The 14504-nt window shown below is 48.9% G+C and overlaps 1 protein-coding gene across 1 annotated transcript in view; it reads right to left on the reverse strand.

Moving 5' to 3' along the window:
- Positions 1-14504, reverse strand: part of BMP5 (bone morphogenetic protein 5) — a 533543-nt gene that overhangs the window by 294739 nt on the left and 224300 nt on the right. The gene's annotated exons all lie outside the window — the stretch shown is intronic.

Genomic DNA, 14504 nt, shown 5'->3' on the forward strand with positions numbered 1-14504 from the left:
GCCAGTGAGGTCCGAGAAGTGCGCAGGGAGGTGGAGGGCCTTGGCGAACGTGTTGAAGCGGTGGAGACGGAGGGCCAACATCGAGCGGAGGAGATAGTCCACCTACAGCAGGACGTTCTCCGCCTCCGGGAGCAGTGTGTGGAGCTCCAGGCCCACTCTGAGGACCTTGAGAACAGATCTCGGAGGAACAACATCCGAGTGCGTGGTGTGCCGACTGCGGATGAGGGGTCCGATCTGAGGGGCTACCTGCAGGCCCTGTTCCGAGAGATCCTGGGGGAAGCTGCGGACTTTCCCATCAGCATTGATAGGGCGCATAGGGTCGGCCGGCAGCGCCAGTCATCGGCACCTCCACCGGACATTCTGGCCTTCCTGCCCGACTTTCCACTGAAGGAGCGCATCATGGCTGAGGCCCGCAGGAAACAGCCCCTGACTTTCCGGGATCGGCCGGTGGCGCTTTACCAGGACCTCTCCGCCATCACGCTGCAGAAACGCAGGTCCTTTAGGATTGCCACTGACTTTTTGCGCGAACACGAGACGCAGTACTCTTGGGGTCACCCCTTCCGCCTGATTTTTTGGTGGAATGGGGTGTTACACCAGCTACGCTCCTTGCAAGACATTTGTGGTGTCCTGGGGCTCACGGCGGCGGAGGAAGAAGGAGCTACGCCGTCGTGGAGGTCCTCGGAGAGACGGAACTGGCGGAGGTCAACGAGGCGGCGCTCAGCGGCCAGCGTGGGGCGTCCGGACTCCCCTACCATCAGGGCGGACATGGCCGACGCTCTGAGGGCGGCGGCCGGGGACTCGACCGGCTCCTCTGGCGTGGCCTTGACGGCCTAACACACACTCCGGGGGGAGATGTCTTTAGCTTCTTTACATGCTTGGTACGGGGCGGGGTGGTGGGGGGGGAGCGGATGGAGGTGAGTGGCTGGACGTCCACTTCGTTCTTTTCTACGGACTTGCCCGTCTTGGGGCTTGACTGAGACAATGGGGTGTTTGAGTTTGTGGGTGGCTAGTTGCCAGGGGTGTGTTTGGGGTGGGGGAGGGGGTTGTTTTGGGGTTGGGAAGGTCCCGTCCGATGTTGTCTATGCCCGCTTTGTTTTGGCTTGTCCTGCGCGGCGGCCCCACCCGCTGATTCCCTGCCCATTGCATGGCGCTCCCGATCCCCGCGAGGAATGCCGGGCCTAAAGGTAGTGACCCTTAATGTTCAGGGTCTGAATAACCCGGTGAAGCGCAGAGCGATCCTATCGTAGCTGGAGGGGACGCAGGCGGACATTTGCCTTTTGCAGGAGACACACTTATTGCCCCGAGATTGCCATAGGATGCGTTCTGCCAGGTTCCCTACCCAGTTCTTCTCCTCGGCAGCGAACAAGACGGCGGGGGTAGCCATTCTCCTAGCGAGCTCCTTTCGGGGGGAGGTTTTGCATAAGTGTGCTGAACAGAAGGGGAGGCTCCTTGCGTATCGCATGCGCCTGGGAGGCATAGCATTTACGGTCGGCTCCGTTTATAGCCCAAACGATCACCAAGAGCGCTTCCTAGACTCCGCGCTGGTGGATGTCACTGCTTCCCCCGACCGCCACATTATCTTGGGGGGGGACCTTAACATTGTCTTCGATTCTGTGATGGACAGATCGGCGCAGCGCTTCCCGCAGACGGGGGAACTGTCCCAGGCTGGGAGGGCCCGGATTGCGGAAATGGACTTGCACGACCTCTGGCGCTCCATGCACCCCACGGATAGGGACTACTCTTATTTCTCGCACGCACACCGAACCTACTCACGGCTGGACTACCTCCTGGTGAGTGGACCGATGCGTGCCGCTGCCACGGCGGCGGACATCGGGGTCCTGACCCTGTCTGACCACTCCCCAGTCACCGGCGTTTTCCAGTGGCCGGCGGCCTCCCCCTCTCGGGGGGTGTGGCGCCTCCGGGATACCCTTCTACACAAGAAGTCGGTGGTGCAACGCATCGGGGAGGTCATACGGGACTATCTCACCCACAATAGCAACACTGACACCTCGCAGGCGACACAGTGGGCGGCATTGAAGGCAGTCCTCCGGGGGGAATTTATCTCTATCTCTGCAGCTGAAAATAAGGAGCGGCAACTGAAGAGGGATGAGCTGACAGCTCAGGTCCGGGAGCTTGAGCAGGTCCACCGCCGCACGGGGGCGCCGAGGGTGTGGAGGCAGTTGAAGGCAGCGAGGAAGCTCCTGTCGGCTCTGGATCTTGACAGGGCGGAGTATGCCGCCCTACGCTTGAAACATGCCTACTACACTGGGGGGGACAGATGTGGCAAGCTCCTAGCACACCGGCTCCGGGTCGCGCAACAGCGTAGCGTTGTGAAAGAATTGGTGGGCACGGACGGGGGGGTTGTCTCCGGGGACGCGGAGGTAGCGGAATCTTTCCGCGGCTTCTACGAGGCGCTGTATGCTGAGGAGCCCTCCTCGCCACGGGATGCCGACGGCTATTTGGAGTCGGTGACCCTCCCGGTACTGGATCCGGCTCAGGCGGACCACCTGGAGCGGGACATCCATGTTGAGGAAGTGATTTCCGCTATCGCGCGGCTGAAACATGGCAAGGCCCCGGGCCCGGACGGGTACACGTCGCTATTTTACAAGACTTTTTGCACGGTTGTGGCCCCTGTCCTTACTCGGCTATTTAACTCTTTCTCCGAACCGGGAGCCATCCCTCCGGATCTCCTGAGGGCGACGGTCGCGGTAATCCCGAAACCTGGGAAGGACCGGGCCCTCTGCGGCTCGTACCGACCCATCTCGCTTTTAAATGTCGACCTAAAGTTGTACACGGGGATTCTCGCGTCCAGGCTGAGTCCACACCTCCCCGGTCTGGTGGAGGCGGACCAGGCTGGTTTTGTGCCCGGCAGACAGACGGTTGACAACACCAAGCGGGTGACGCATGTTCTGGAGAAGGCCTCAAGGATCTCGGGGGAGCGGATGTTGCTGTCCGTCGATGCGGAGAAGGCCTTTGACAGAGTCCACTGGCCGTATCTTGAGCTGGTCCTCAAGAAATTGGGAATCGGCGATAAGTTCCGCACCATGGTATTTAACTGCTATAAGCATCCTTCAGCGTCGGTGCGGGTCAATGGGTGTAGCTCCGGTGGCTTTGCCATCGAGCGCGGAACGCGGCAGGGCTGCCCTCTTTCGCCGCTCTTGTTTGCCCTCTACATGGAGCCGTTTGCTCAGAGGATTCGTAATAATCCGGATGCTGTCGGGGTCCGGATGGGCCAGTACGTCCACACCGTCAGTCTCTACGCGGATGATGTCCTGTTGACCTTGGACGACCCTAGGAGGTCGCTGCCTGCTTGCCTCCGGGAGCTGGACGCCTTTGCGGGGGTGGCCGGCTTCAAAATGAATATGAGCAAGTCGATGGCGTTAGACGTGTCCCTGGCTGCGGATACCAGGAGGGATCTTCAGCGGCTCTTCCCCATGCAGTGGTCCTCGTCCACGGTGCCGTACCTGGGGATCCTACTGGCGCCTACATTACCGGAGATGGTTACGGCCAATTATGCCTCCCTCAGCAGGAAGATCAAGGATGAGCTTGGCCGCTGGAACAAAGGCCTGCTGTCCTGGCTGGGGCGAATCGCGGCGGTCAAGATGACGGTGTTGCCCCAGATACTATATCTTTTCCGGGCCCTCCCGCTCCAGCCCCCGGTGGGCTGGATACGACAAATGCAGGCTGACATCTCCCGCTTTGTCTGGCAGGGCCGCAGGCCACGCATGAAGAGGGTCCTCTCCACGCTTGCTCCGGAGGCGGGGGGTCTCGGTATTCCAGACCTCCGTAAGTACTTTCAGGCGGCACAGCTACGCTATCTGGTGGAGTGGAGCAGGTGGGAGTCCGACAAACATTGGCTCTTCCAAGACCAGGCAGTGGCGGGCCGCACCTTACAAGAGGTTCCATTCCTGCGCCGCGTGCATCGCCCCCCTAATCTTTACGCTTCCTTTGTTACGCGGGTCCCCCTGCGTGTGTGGGACGCGGTCTGTGAGGCCCGGGGCCTTACCACCTTCCCTTCGCCGCTCACGCCCATTGTGGGCAACCCGGACTTCTCCCCAGGGATGGAGCCGGGGGTTTTCTCCCACTGGGTGCAGGCGGGCTGCAGGGCACTCTTCCAGATCTATGGCCCGGAAGGAGTGGTTCCTTTTCAGCAACTCCGCCAGGAGTTCGGCCTGACGGAGCTGGACAGATTGCGCTACATGCAGGTTCGGCATTGGGCCCTCCAGCCCCAGGTGCGTGCCACCGCCGCCCGTCCGATTACACCGTATGAGAGGTGGTTGGCTACTCGGACCTCCGACGCTAAGCTAATTACCGATCTGTACAAATACCTAAAACCCCCGCCGTTTCACTATTACAACCCGGGGAGGGAGCGCTGGCACAGGGAATTGGGCAGGACACTCAGCCACAAGGAATGGGACAAAATTGCGTATCGGGCGCGGCACTCTGCATATCACACGGGCCTTACGGAGACCTTTACTAAGGTGTCCACATACTGGTACTACACCCCGGAGAGACTGTATGAAATGCATAAGCACACTGACAGGGGGTGCTGGCGGAGCTGCGGGCAGGAAGGTACCCTTTCACACATTCTTTGGGATTGCCCAGTGCTGACCGCCTACTGGAAGGAAGTTCTGGACGAGGTGGATAAGCACTTTGGGATAGAGCTGCCGCGACTCCCGGCGTATGTCCTGTTGGGCCTCCCCAATGACCTAATGTACCCACTGAAGTCCCGTAGGGGTAGGCAGATCACAATTGCGCTGGGGTCTGCGGTTCAGAACATTCTAATCCACTGGCGCACAGCCACCGTCCCCTCCATCACCGGTTGGTTGCATAGGCTTTGGCATGTGCTGGGGATGGAGAAGCTGTCGCTTACGGTTGCGGGGGAGATAGACCAATTTGAAGAGCTGTGGCAACCCTTTCTAGCGCTGCTGTCCACTGAATTCCGGGAGCTCACCTGCCCGAGGTATCTTAGGCTTCTCAGGCTGACGCCGCCGGTGACCCCGGCGGACTAGTTTACATGTGAGGCGGGGACCTCCCAGGGAGGGGGGGGGGGTGCGGGGCTTCCTGGTGAGGATTACTCTGGTGCGGGACCATAGGACGGGGGGGGGGGTGTGGGTTTTTTTTTCGTTACTGGGAGAATGGGGGATGGGGGGGGGATTGTGTTCTGTTGAGTTGCTGATGGCTTTCATTGCTTAGATTTGGGGTGTCGGATGCGCGGGCGGGGTTCCATAGCTTGTATTTCTAGCCTTCATCTACTGTGTTTTTCCCCCTGACTTACTGCGCTACCTATTGCCAACCCTCTGGAGTTGCACCCTTTTTCTTTGACAGTATTCCATGTATCCTGACCTCCTATCCCCCTCCCCCATGGTTTGTTTTTGTTTCAATAAAAACGTTTTAAACATAAAAATAAGCTGGAGGTGATGTTCTTCATCTGTTGAAATCTTCTTCTTTCAGGTGCTAGGGAAAAAATCACACAGAAACATAATACAATCCCACAACCAATTTTTAAATAAAAGGGCAACAAATAATGTATACAATAAGATAAAAACAACAAAAAATCTTAGATTTTTGGTCTAGCTTTACTTTTGTGAATGCTGCAAAAGTAGTAAAATTAGACTTTTGGTTAAACTTTACCATTGTGAACTGGGCCTGAAGTCTAAACTTAGACTTCAGGCATAAAGTTGGATTTCAGGTCTAAGTTTACCTTTGTGAATCTGGCCCATAGTCTATGGAAGCGGAAGACCTGATCACATACAACAAGTGGATTGGTCTCCGTAAAAGTCTGAAAGTGAAATGTTTGAAAAAAATTGAAAACGTTTTTAAGTCATTATGTAGAAAGGGTCTTTGTCACTTTCTGACAACAAATTTCCTCACTGAGGGGATCAGTGGTGAAACTGGTGCCATCACTGTTGATCTGAAAGTTGAATAGTTGAAGCAGGTTGGTCCCACTGAAGCCTTGGATACTGTTGCTTTAGATATTTCTTGTTGAAAATGTTTTACTTCGCAAGGCAGAAGGAAATTTAGTTGGTCTGAAGGCCCTCAGAACCACTGGGCAGAGCACTTAGAGACTCTCAGGGTGTCTTGAAGATGCCAACAGGAGAATCTAGTCTACATCCAGATGTACTTTGAAAATCTAATTGTTATAAGTTACAATGTGTTGCTGACTAATGTACATAATGGTTTTAGTATACTTTAGTATAATTGTAGGCAATAGCAGTTATATATGGAAGTATATAACTAAATAATGTCATTGAAACCCTTTTTTGTTTACCGGCATAATGAAAGCAGCTTGCTGGTTGACTTGTTTGCAATTCGTGAGTTGTAAGCTGAGGATTGCACTTGAGAGTGTTTCTGGGCTCTGTTGCCTGGCTACTGGTGGGGAATTTACCAAGGAAATAGCCTGGTTTTCAACTGTCTTTGGAAGTGCCTGTGCTCTCCTGGGTGCTTCTAATGCTGGCTGGTAGTGAGTTCCCAGGCTTGACAGTTTGTACTAAGGAACAGGTGCCTACTACGGATGTCTTATGGTAAGGTGGTAGAATGATAAGTGGTGCAAGTCTGGAGCGCAGTGTTCAGTTTGGTTTGCATTGCTTGAATTTCATTTGTATCTACAGAAGCACTTTTCCTTGGAGGGCTCTGTGGATAATGCAGAGTGCATTGAAAATTGTCCTCGTAGCTATATATAGACAGGGAAGAGATTGCAGAATTGGGGCCATGCATTCTCTTGGATGAAGGAGGAGAAGAAACCTCGAGGCAGCAATTTGGATGAGTTGTGTTTTGCATATAATGAATGTGGGTGCACCAAGGTTTAGGCTGTTGGCATAGTCAAGCTTGGAGATTATGAGCATGAGGGTGGCTTGCAGTTTATGTTGGTAAGAAAGTAATGGGAAGATGAGGCACAGTCTTTTTATTGTGTAGAAGTTACTCTTAGTAACATTGTTAGAATGAAGAATCAAGCATTAATCTAAATCCATGGTCACTTCTAGGTTTCTAACTTCTCTTGCTGTTGTAGGAGGGGCTTAGAAGACAAAGGGCGGTAGACTAGTAGTTTTGCCATTGTCCACATGTTATAATCTCTGTCTTTCCAGTATTGAGCTTTAGATGGTTCTTCATCATGCATGTGTTTATGGCTCGAAGGCAGTCATTGAGATTTGTATTACAGAGTTCTTGGAGGCTATCCTTTTTCAAAATGATTTGGTTGTCAACTGCATAGTTGTAACAGGCAATCTTGCAAGATTTAATTAGAATTGGAAAAGGGGTTAGGTAGATATTGAATAATAGTGGGGTTATGATCGATCCCTGAGAAATGCCGCAGTGTTGTGTGTGAAGAGGTGATGAGAAAGGAGGTACATAAACTACACTTTGTCCACCTGTGAGATAAGGAGCAACCATTTTAAAGCATTTTGATAGATTCCATCATTGTTAGGTCTTTGCAGTTGGGTGTGGTGATGGGCAGTGTCAAATGCAGCCAATAAATCAGGAAGTAAAAAGGCAGCTACGCCGTTTTAGTCACTGTGAGTTTTTGATCATTCCAAATGTATATTTTGGTTCACTCTGTGTCTCTGCATAGTCTGAAACAGGACTGTTGGTCTGACAATAAGTCACAAGGTTCAGTAAAATTAGAGAGTTGACTAATCGCTGCTCTCTCAAAAACGTTTCCTAAGAATGGTCCATTTGATATGGGCCTGTAATGTGCTGTATCAGATGGGTTGAAGTTCCTCTTTTTGAGGAAAGGTCTGATACAGGAGGTTTTGAGCACAGGTGGGAATAAACCATGTTCCTTGGACTTGTGCAGCCATCTGCCTTACTGTCATATGAGACTTTCTGGAAAACTCCAGTTGCCATGAAATGGAGTGCAACCAGTATGATGACACAGACTGAGATAGATTGGGAGCAGGCTGTAGGTGAATCCAGCCCTTGTCTCAGCCAAAAACCATGCCCAGGATCATGTAATGTGGGAAGCAGTAACTGTCAATGACAGTTTTCCTGGACATGTCAACGATGTTGATCCATTGCCTGTAAACCTTTCTCTTCTCATCCTCAAATAATTTCTCCTTAAGAGGCAAACGCTTAAAAATGCTCACCTTCGTAGTGAAGGCAGGATAAGAGGCTTGGTTTTTTGTGTCCCTTTCGTATGCAGTCAGCCTGTTTACAATTGGTGGTAGTTAAAATTAATTTTATATAGAGATTGGTATTGGTGTTCAAAACAATACTAATTTCATTACCAGGTGTGTTGCAAGTTTTGTAATCCTTGTAATATATGTGTCACACATGTGGTCATAAGATACAATTGCTAAGCTGTTGAACTATACATTTCCCCATTTTCAAACATTTAACAACCCTTTAGTTGCAGAGACTCCCTGTTTTAGAAATTTTGATCCACAATTAGAATAAATATATTAATATATTTCATAATAATAATAACATATAGGCAGTGATTTCGATGTCCGCCGAACACTGTATCGGGCTGGAACCGCCTGACCATAGGTCGGCGGTTCTGACCTCTGTATTAGGATGTGACCGCCCATGGGGAAATTGGAAACATCCATTCTACAATGGAAGCTTATACAGCAGGAGGAAAAGGCCTCCAGCACAAGCTTTCATTGTAAAATGGATGTTTTTTAAACATCCCTGCACCGTGTGGCAGGCCCCTCACGGAGTCTGCTACACGGTGCAAGGATGTTTAAGGGTGTATCATAGGTGACCCACAGCCCCAAAAGCGGAGAACCAGGGGGAAAGGGGACCCTGCTAGGGGCACCCAAAAACACTTTCCGACAGCCTTTCCATGTGCGAAAGGCCACCATTAAAGGGCTGTCGGAAACTGTCATCATAATACCGGCGGCAGAGTCGAACTTGGCTTTGCCGTCATTAGGGAATTATGAATGGCTTCCAACGCACGATGCCTCCACCCGCCGCATCATAATGGAGTGGGCGGACCACATTGTCACGTCGGGTGAAACCACGTCATACTCTGGACCATAATTGCTTTAACAAGTGTCATAAAGGTATTAACTTTTCCCAGTTCTTTATCACACAGAGCCCAACTCCCTATGGTAAAGTATGTGTAAAACTAATAAGTGTTTTGCACTTGTACAGAAATTAAAAAAAACATTTTTGTAAAACTATCAATAAAAATTATTTTTATTTCTTTATTTTAAATGTACAACTTCTGTAACAATATTATTAATAATGATAAATTTAAAAATAAAATTACAATATTTTAAATGCATTACATTAAAAAATAGTTCACGTGCACATAAACAAATTCAAAGGTAATCAAAAAAATATAATTTATTATGCATGAATAAATATTAAAAGATATTTTTCCAAATATGTCAAAATTAATTAAGTAGATTTAATTGAATATTATGTTACATTAATTTTGAAACGGATAAGGATATTTGAACATTTTTTAATTATTGTAAGAATATTTACAATTTTTTTATATTTGTTTTTACATTCAAATATATATATTTCTATTTTAGTTTTTTTAATACATGTATTTAAATGTATCATTATTACTGATTGGGTTTGATTCTAAGCCTCCACCTAAATTATTTTCTATGGGAATGGTCTGAAATACTATGGTTGGCCATGTGTGATGCTAGACTTACTCCAACTCTGAGCTATAGTACTTTTGCTGTTGTTTTGGGTTCCTTGTCGGCTATAGTAACTATATATGTGTAATGTGTTAATAGATATAGACTTAGGGGCATATTTTCCTGGGGAATTGCGTCACAATGTGGTGCAAGTGCGACGCAAGCCCAAAATGTGATTTATGAAGCCACGCAAGGCCACCTACCATGGCCCTTAGTGGCTTCATAAATCTGCAGTAAAGCAACGCGTCGCAGATCGCTGCGCTGTGTTTCTCTGCCCAGGGAAGGCGCTCCATGATCATTACGTGAAGGCACCCAAGCAACTCCCTTTGATTTTGACACATTCCCAAATTTACCATCACTGGTAGACCTGGGAATGTGCCAAAAAGATACATATTTTCTCAGGGGAGGCATAACGAGGAGAAATCTCCTTGCGTTTTCCTTTTTCTATTGATGTTGCATTTCGCAGTACACATAGGAAGAGGAAAATGCCTCTCAGGATTGTTTTTCTGCAAGAAGTTGCCCCTTTCTGCACAAAAACAATCCTGCATGCAACCTTGCACCATTGTGCAAAGATGCCTACATTGGTGCTAGGAAGCCCTGTGTGCGCCTGCACTGGGGAAAGGATGGTAATGCGTCTTATTGTAATAAATACAGGTCATTCCTGCCCTTTCCCTGTAACGCAGCGCAGCAAGGTGACTTACTGCACTGCGTTGCATTACAATTTAATTAATATGCGCTTTACTCTTTTTTGGGTGGCTTGATATCCCTCCTTAAACCCCTCCCAAATCCTCCCTTAACACCAATTTATTTCTCCCTATTTCCCTCCCCTTTAGTAGTACGTATTCCCCATTTTTCAGCCTCTACCCTCTGTCCCTCCAACATTTACTACTAATACATATACCTACATATCCGGAGGCAAAGCACTAGGGTGGAGAACTCTGTACATATAAGTATAGGAAATGCAGAGGCAGAAACTCCACATGTATGTCTGTGAATAGAGTTTTGTAGTACATACATTAGTGACCTTGCCCCTAAATGACTTTTGCTTGTACTAAACATAGATACATCTTTGTCAGCCTACATTCAGGGGGGCTATTGGGCAGACAAAGGCTACTGAACGTTAGTAGCAGAGGTTGAGGTCATTTGCTTCTGGTGTCCTGGGGTCTGTCAAATTATTGCTCTGCAAACTAGGACAAAAACAATGCTTCCCACACTTGACTCTCATGATAGTGAGAAAAGGCAGTCATAGTCTTCTCTGGGAGGTAGTGTGGGAGGCACAAGTTCAGAATTCAGCAGTCAACTAACAGACACAACACCGTAATGTCCACCTGAGCTAATATTTTATGTAAATAGAAAGAACTTTAATCACACAGCATAATTGAATGCTACACAATTCAGTGGAAACCACTTATAGGGTTGTAAACAGAGTTGTGTTAAATAATGAGGCATTATCTGCCTTCTTCCTGATATCTTCCTGGTATCCTCCTTCCTCCCACTATTGTCAAGATATAATATCTACAGTCCCCGACACACTATGGGTTTAGGAGAGATTATACAATGCAGATCGCTCCAAACTCTCACAGGCCAAATGTGCAAGTCAGTTCAATGTCTCTTTATGCCTTTGGCAAAAGTCTTGGCATGCACGGAAGTCTCATCTGTGTGCATTTACTCTCTTATCCCTTGTATAGGCCAAGCCCCATTATTTATAAGCTGGGTACTTTAGCAGTTTGAGCTTTGTGGTGAATGTGGTCCAGGACTCTACCTTCATTGTAGTGGCTTGGCTATTGCTGGGACCATGTCAGCAGTTTCACTTGGAAGAGTTTTTCAGATGAATAGGTGAGGCAGACCTGTGCGACATCATTCATCTCCGAAGGCGGGGACCATATAGGCCAACTGCAAACAGGTGTTCTGGTATGGCAGTTGCAACCACCCAGCTGAATCCTCTTGGTGGTGTCTTTCTGGCAGATGTGGCTTCTGGGATGATGAGGGGTTGCCGGCTGCTGCTTTGGCTGAGACATGCCTTCCACTTATAATCCTGGTAGCTGCAACATCAGTCTCTTAAGTCCACAGTACACTGCCAGGCATCACAGTATACTTATTCATGTATCATCTTTTTTGCAAGTTAGCATGTTATTCTGTTAAAGCCTTATGTAGCTCACACTATAATTGTGCAGAGCAACTAGGGGGACTCTCTTCATTACTCAAGTCACTCCTGGCTTTGCTCTCTATGCATCTCAGGTTTTGTCTATGTGCCTCTTGATCTGCATACACACTGGACTCTATCAGCAGAAAGGTAAGTGTCTAGGACTTCTGTAGAAAATGCAAACTTTAGGTAATGTCCCTCTGGGAGACTGGCTACCAGGCAGATATGAGACCTGGATGAACTGCAGTTGTACGGAGCGCTCATTTACTTGGCCAAGTGGAATTTGGGACTGGAAGAAAGTGGGGTGATTTGTATTTCACTTGTATACATATTTTCCAGACACAGGATCTGGATCCTAATCCTAAGATTTCAGTACTGAAGGGTTTGCTTCTCTTTCAAATGTTATTCTCGGGTTCCTCTCTAGACACAGCATGTTTGATATATGATGGCTCTTACTGAAGGTAACAGTGGGACTGGTTCCAAGCAAGAGTATCCAACACTGCTATCCATCTGGCTGTTACCAGCCTTCCTGACTCATTTATCAGAGATAAAGAAATTTCTGGGCAGGGGCAGACCCCACCTAGAAATGTCCTTGCTTTGAACAACCGAACCTGTAGTCCTACAACTCACCTCTAGCATCTACCAAAGGTCAGTTCTCAGGAAGGGATAATAGGCAGCCCTTTGCTAACAAGGTCTCTGCTAAATTTCTATAGGTAGCCCTCTCTCTGTCCTGGTCTGTACCCCCGCTACAAAAATGCTGTATGGGGATTGCAGTCCTCACTGCCTATTGCGCACCATGCTAAAACCAGGGTCATTTAAAATAGAATCCCACTGGCTGTAGTACTCAGACTCATGCAACACAGAGAGTCCTACTACCACACATGTACTACACACACTGCACATACATGCACTCAACATGCACAGAGGATGAAGGCGCATGGTACTGGGTCGCACAACATAACAGTACTGCCTCTCCTTCACACAGATAAAAGGTCTGGTCTCACAATTGATTCAAGAAACATGGTACGCTACACCACTGTTTTATGCAATGCACCCAAGACATGTAGAGCGGTCCATGCCCACTATGGGTCATGCTAGGTGCACTGCTCCAGACACAGAATAGGTTATGGACCTGGCATTAACAGGGACATGCCTAGGATCTATGGACATGCTAGATTAAAGTGACATAAGGGTCAAAATAAGAAATCAAGATGCCAGTTTTACACGCAATCATGCAGTCAGGTTTGGTATAGATGCCCGTTCACCATGGAGGAGCAGGGTCAAGACTGATTTACATATGACTGTGTCCAAGCTGGGGTGGCGTAGTGAGCAAAAGAACAATGGATTTAACCCAGATCTCTTGACTGAGGGAGAGTGTTTGACTTATTCAGCGCTTCGTCCATCATTTGTTGCCACAGCATGTTCACCATGCAGGGCACAATCCTACCGCAGCAAATTTTTATTGCATTAGCACATGCCAGCCTATTTCCACTTTGGCACAAAAAACACTGCCAAAAATACTCTTTGCATAATGGCCAACTCTATTTTACTCCTGATTCCTATTGAAGGTGACAATCTTAAAAAAATAATAGCAGTTTGCTTTTCTGTGAATCTTTTCATTTGTTTTGATACATATGTATTTTGTTCCTATTGTAATAGGGTGGCACAAAAATAAATGGGCTGAAATAATTGAATAAAGAACTATGGCCCTAATTACAATGTGGATCGGAGTTGCCTCCGACCGACACCGTCTCGGTGTAGGAACCGACCGTAGGTCAGCAGTTCCGAACACCATATTACAATGCAACCACATTTCCCTATGGGAGCTTGTCAGGCGGTAGGAAACCGGTCGCAGCACAAGCTCCCATTGAGAAATGGGAGTTTCGGTAAAGCCCTGCACCACGTGACAGGCCCCTCACAGTGCCTGCCACACCGAGCAGGGACTTACAGGTGCCCCCAGTCCCTCAACCAGAGGCATGGGCATCCTGCTAGGGGGCCCCAAAGTCGCATTCGATAGGCTTTTGATGTCGGAAAGCCAGACATGAAAAACCTGTCGGAAACCAACATCATAATCCCAAATGTGAAAAAGCTGTCCGTAGGGGATTATGTGCGACCTCTGACTGGCCAACGGGTTCCTTGAGCCCCTCAAAAGCCAATCAGTCCGACCGGCCGCTTTAAACCATGGATGTCAACGGTAGAAGGCTTTCCGACCGACATCCTAATAAGCCCATAAATAGAGTGGCTGATTAGCCAGAAACCGGTCCCGGGATGCTTGTTTCTGGTCCAGGGAAGACATGGCTTGGCAGTTCGGGCTGGACTGTTCCCATGAGGCACAGATTCAGACTGATTTGCATATGGCCATGTATGAACTGGGGTGGCGGATTGAGCTAAAGAATGATGATGGATTAAACCCAGATCAGTTGACTGGGGGTGAGTGCTGGCAATGTTCAACACCCCGTCCATCATCCCCTTTTGGTTTTGCTTTGTTCGCCCCAAGTTGGCAGGTATTGCCCAGACGTGGGTCCCTTGCTCACTTTGCCACTGGATTCAAGCTAGCCTGGCTGATGACGGCTGATTAGCCAGAAACCGGTCCCAGGATGCTTGTTTCCGGTCCAGGGAAGACATGGCTTGGCAGTTCGGGCTGGACTGTTCCCATGAGGCACAGATTCAGACTGATTTGCATATGGCCATGTATGAACTGGGGTGGCGGATTGAGCTAAAGAATGATGATGGATTAAACCCAGATCAGTTGACTGGGGGTGAGT

This window comes from Triturus cristatus, chromosome 6 (assembly GCF_964204655.1).
Source record: "Triturus cristatus chromosome 6, aTriCri1.1, whole genome shotgun sequence".
Classification (NCBI taxonomy): domain Eukaryota; kingdom Metazoa; phylum Chordata; class Amphibia; order Caudata; family Salamandridae; genus Triturus; species Triturus cristatus.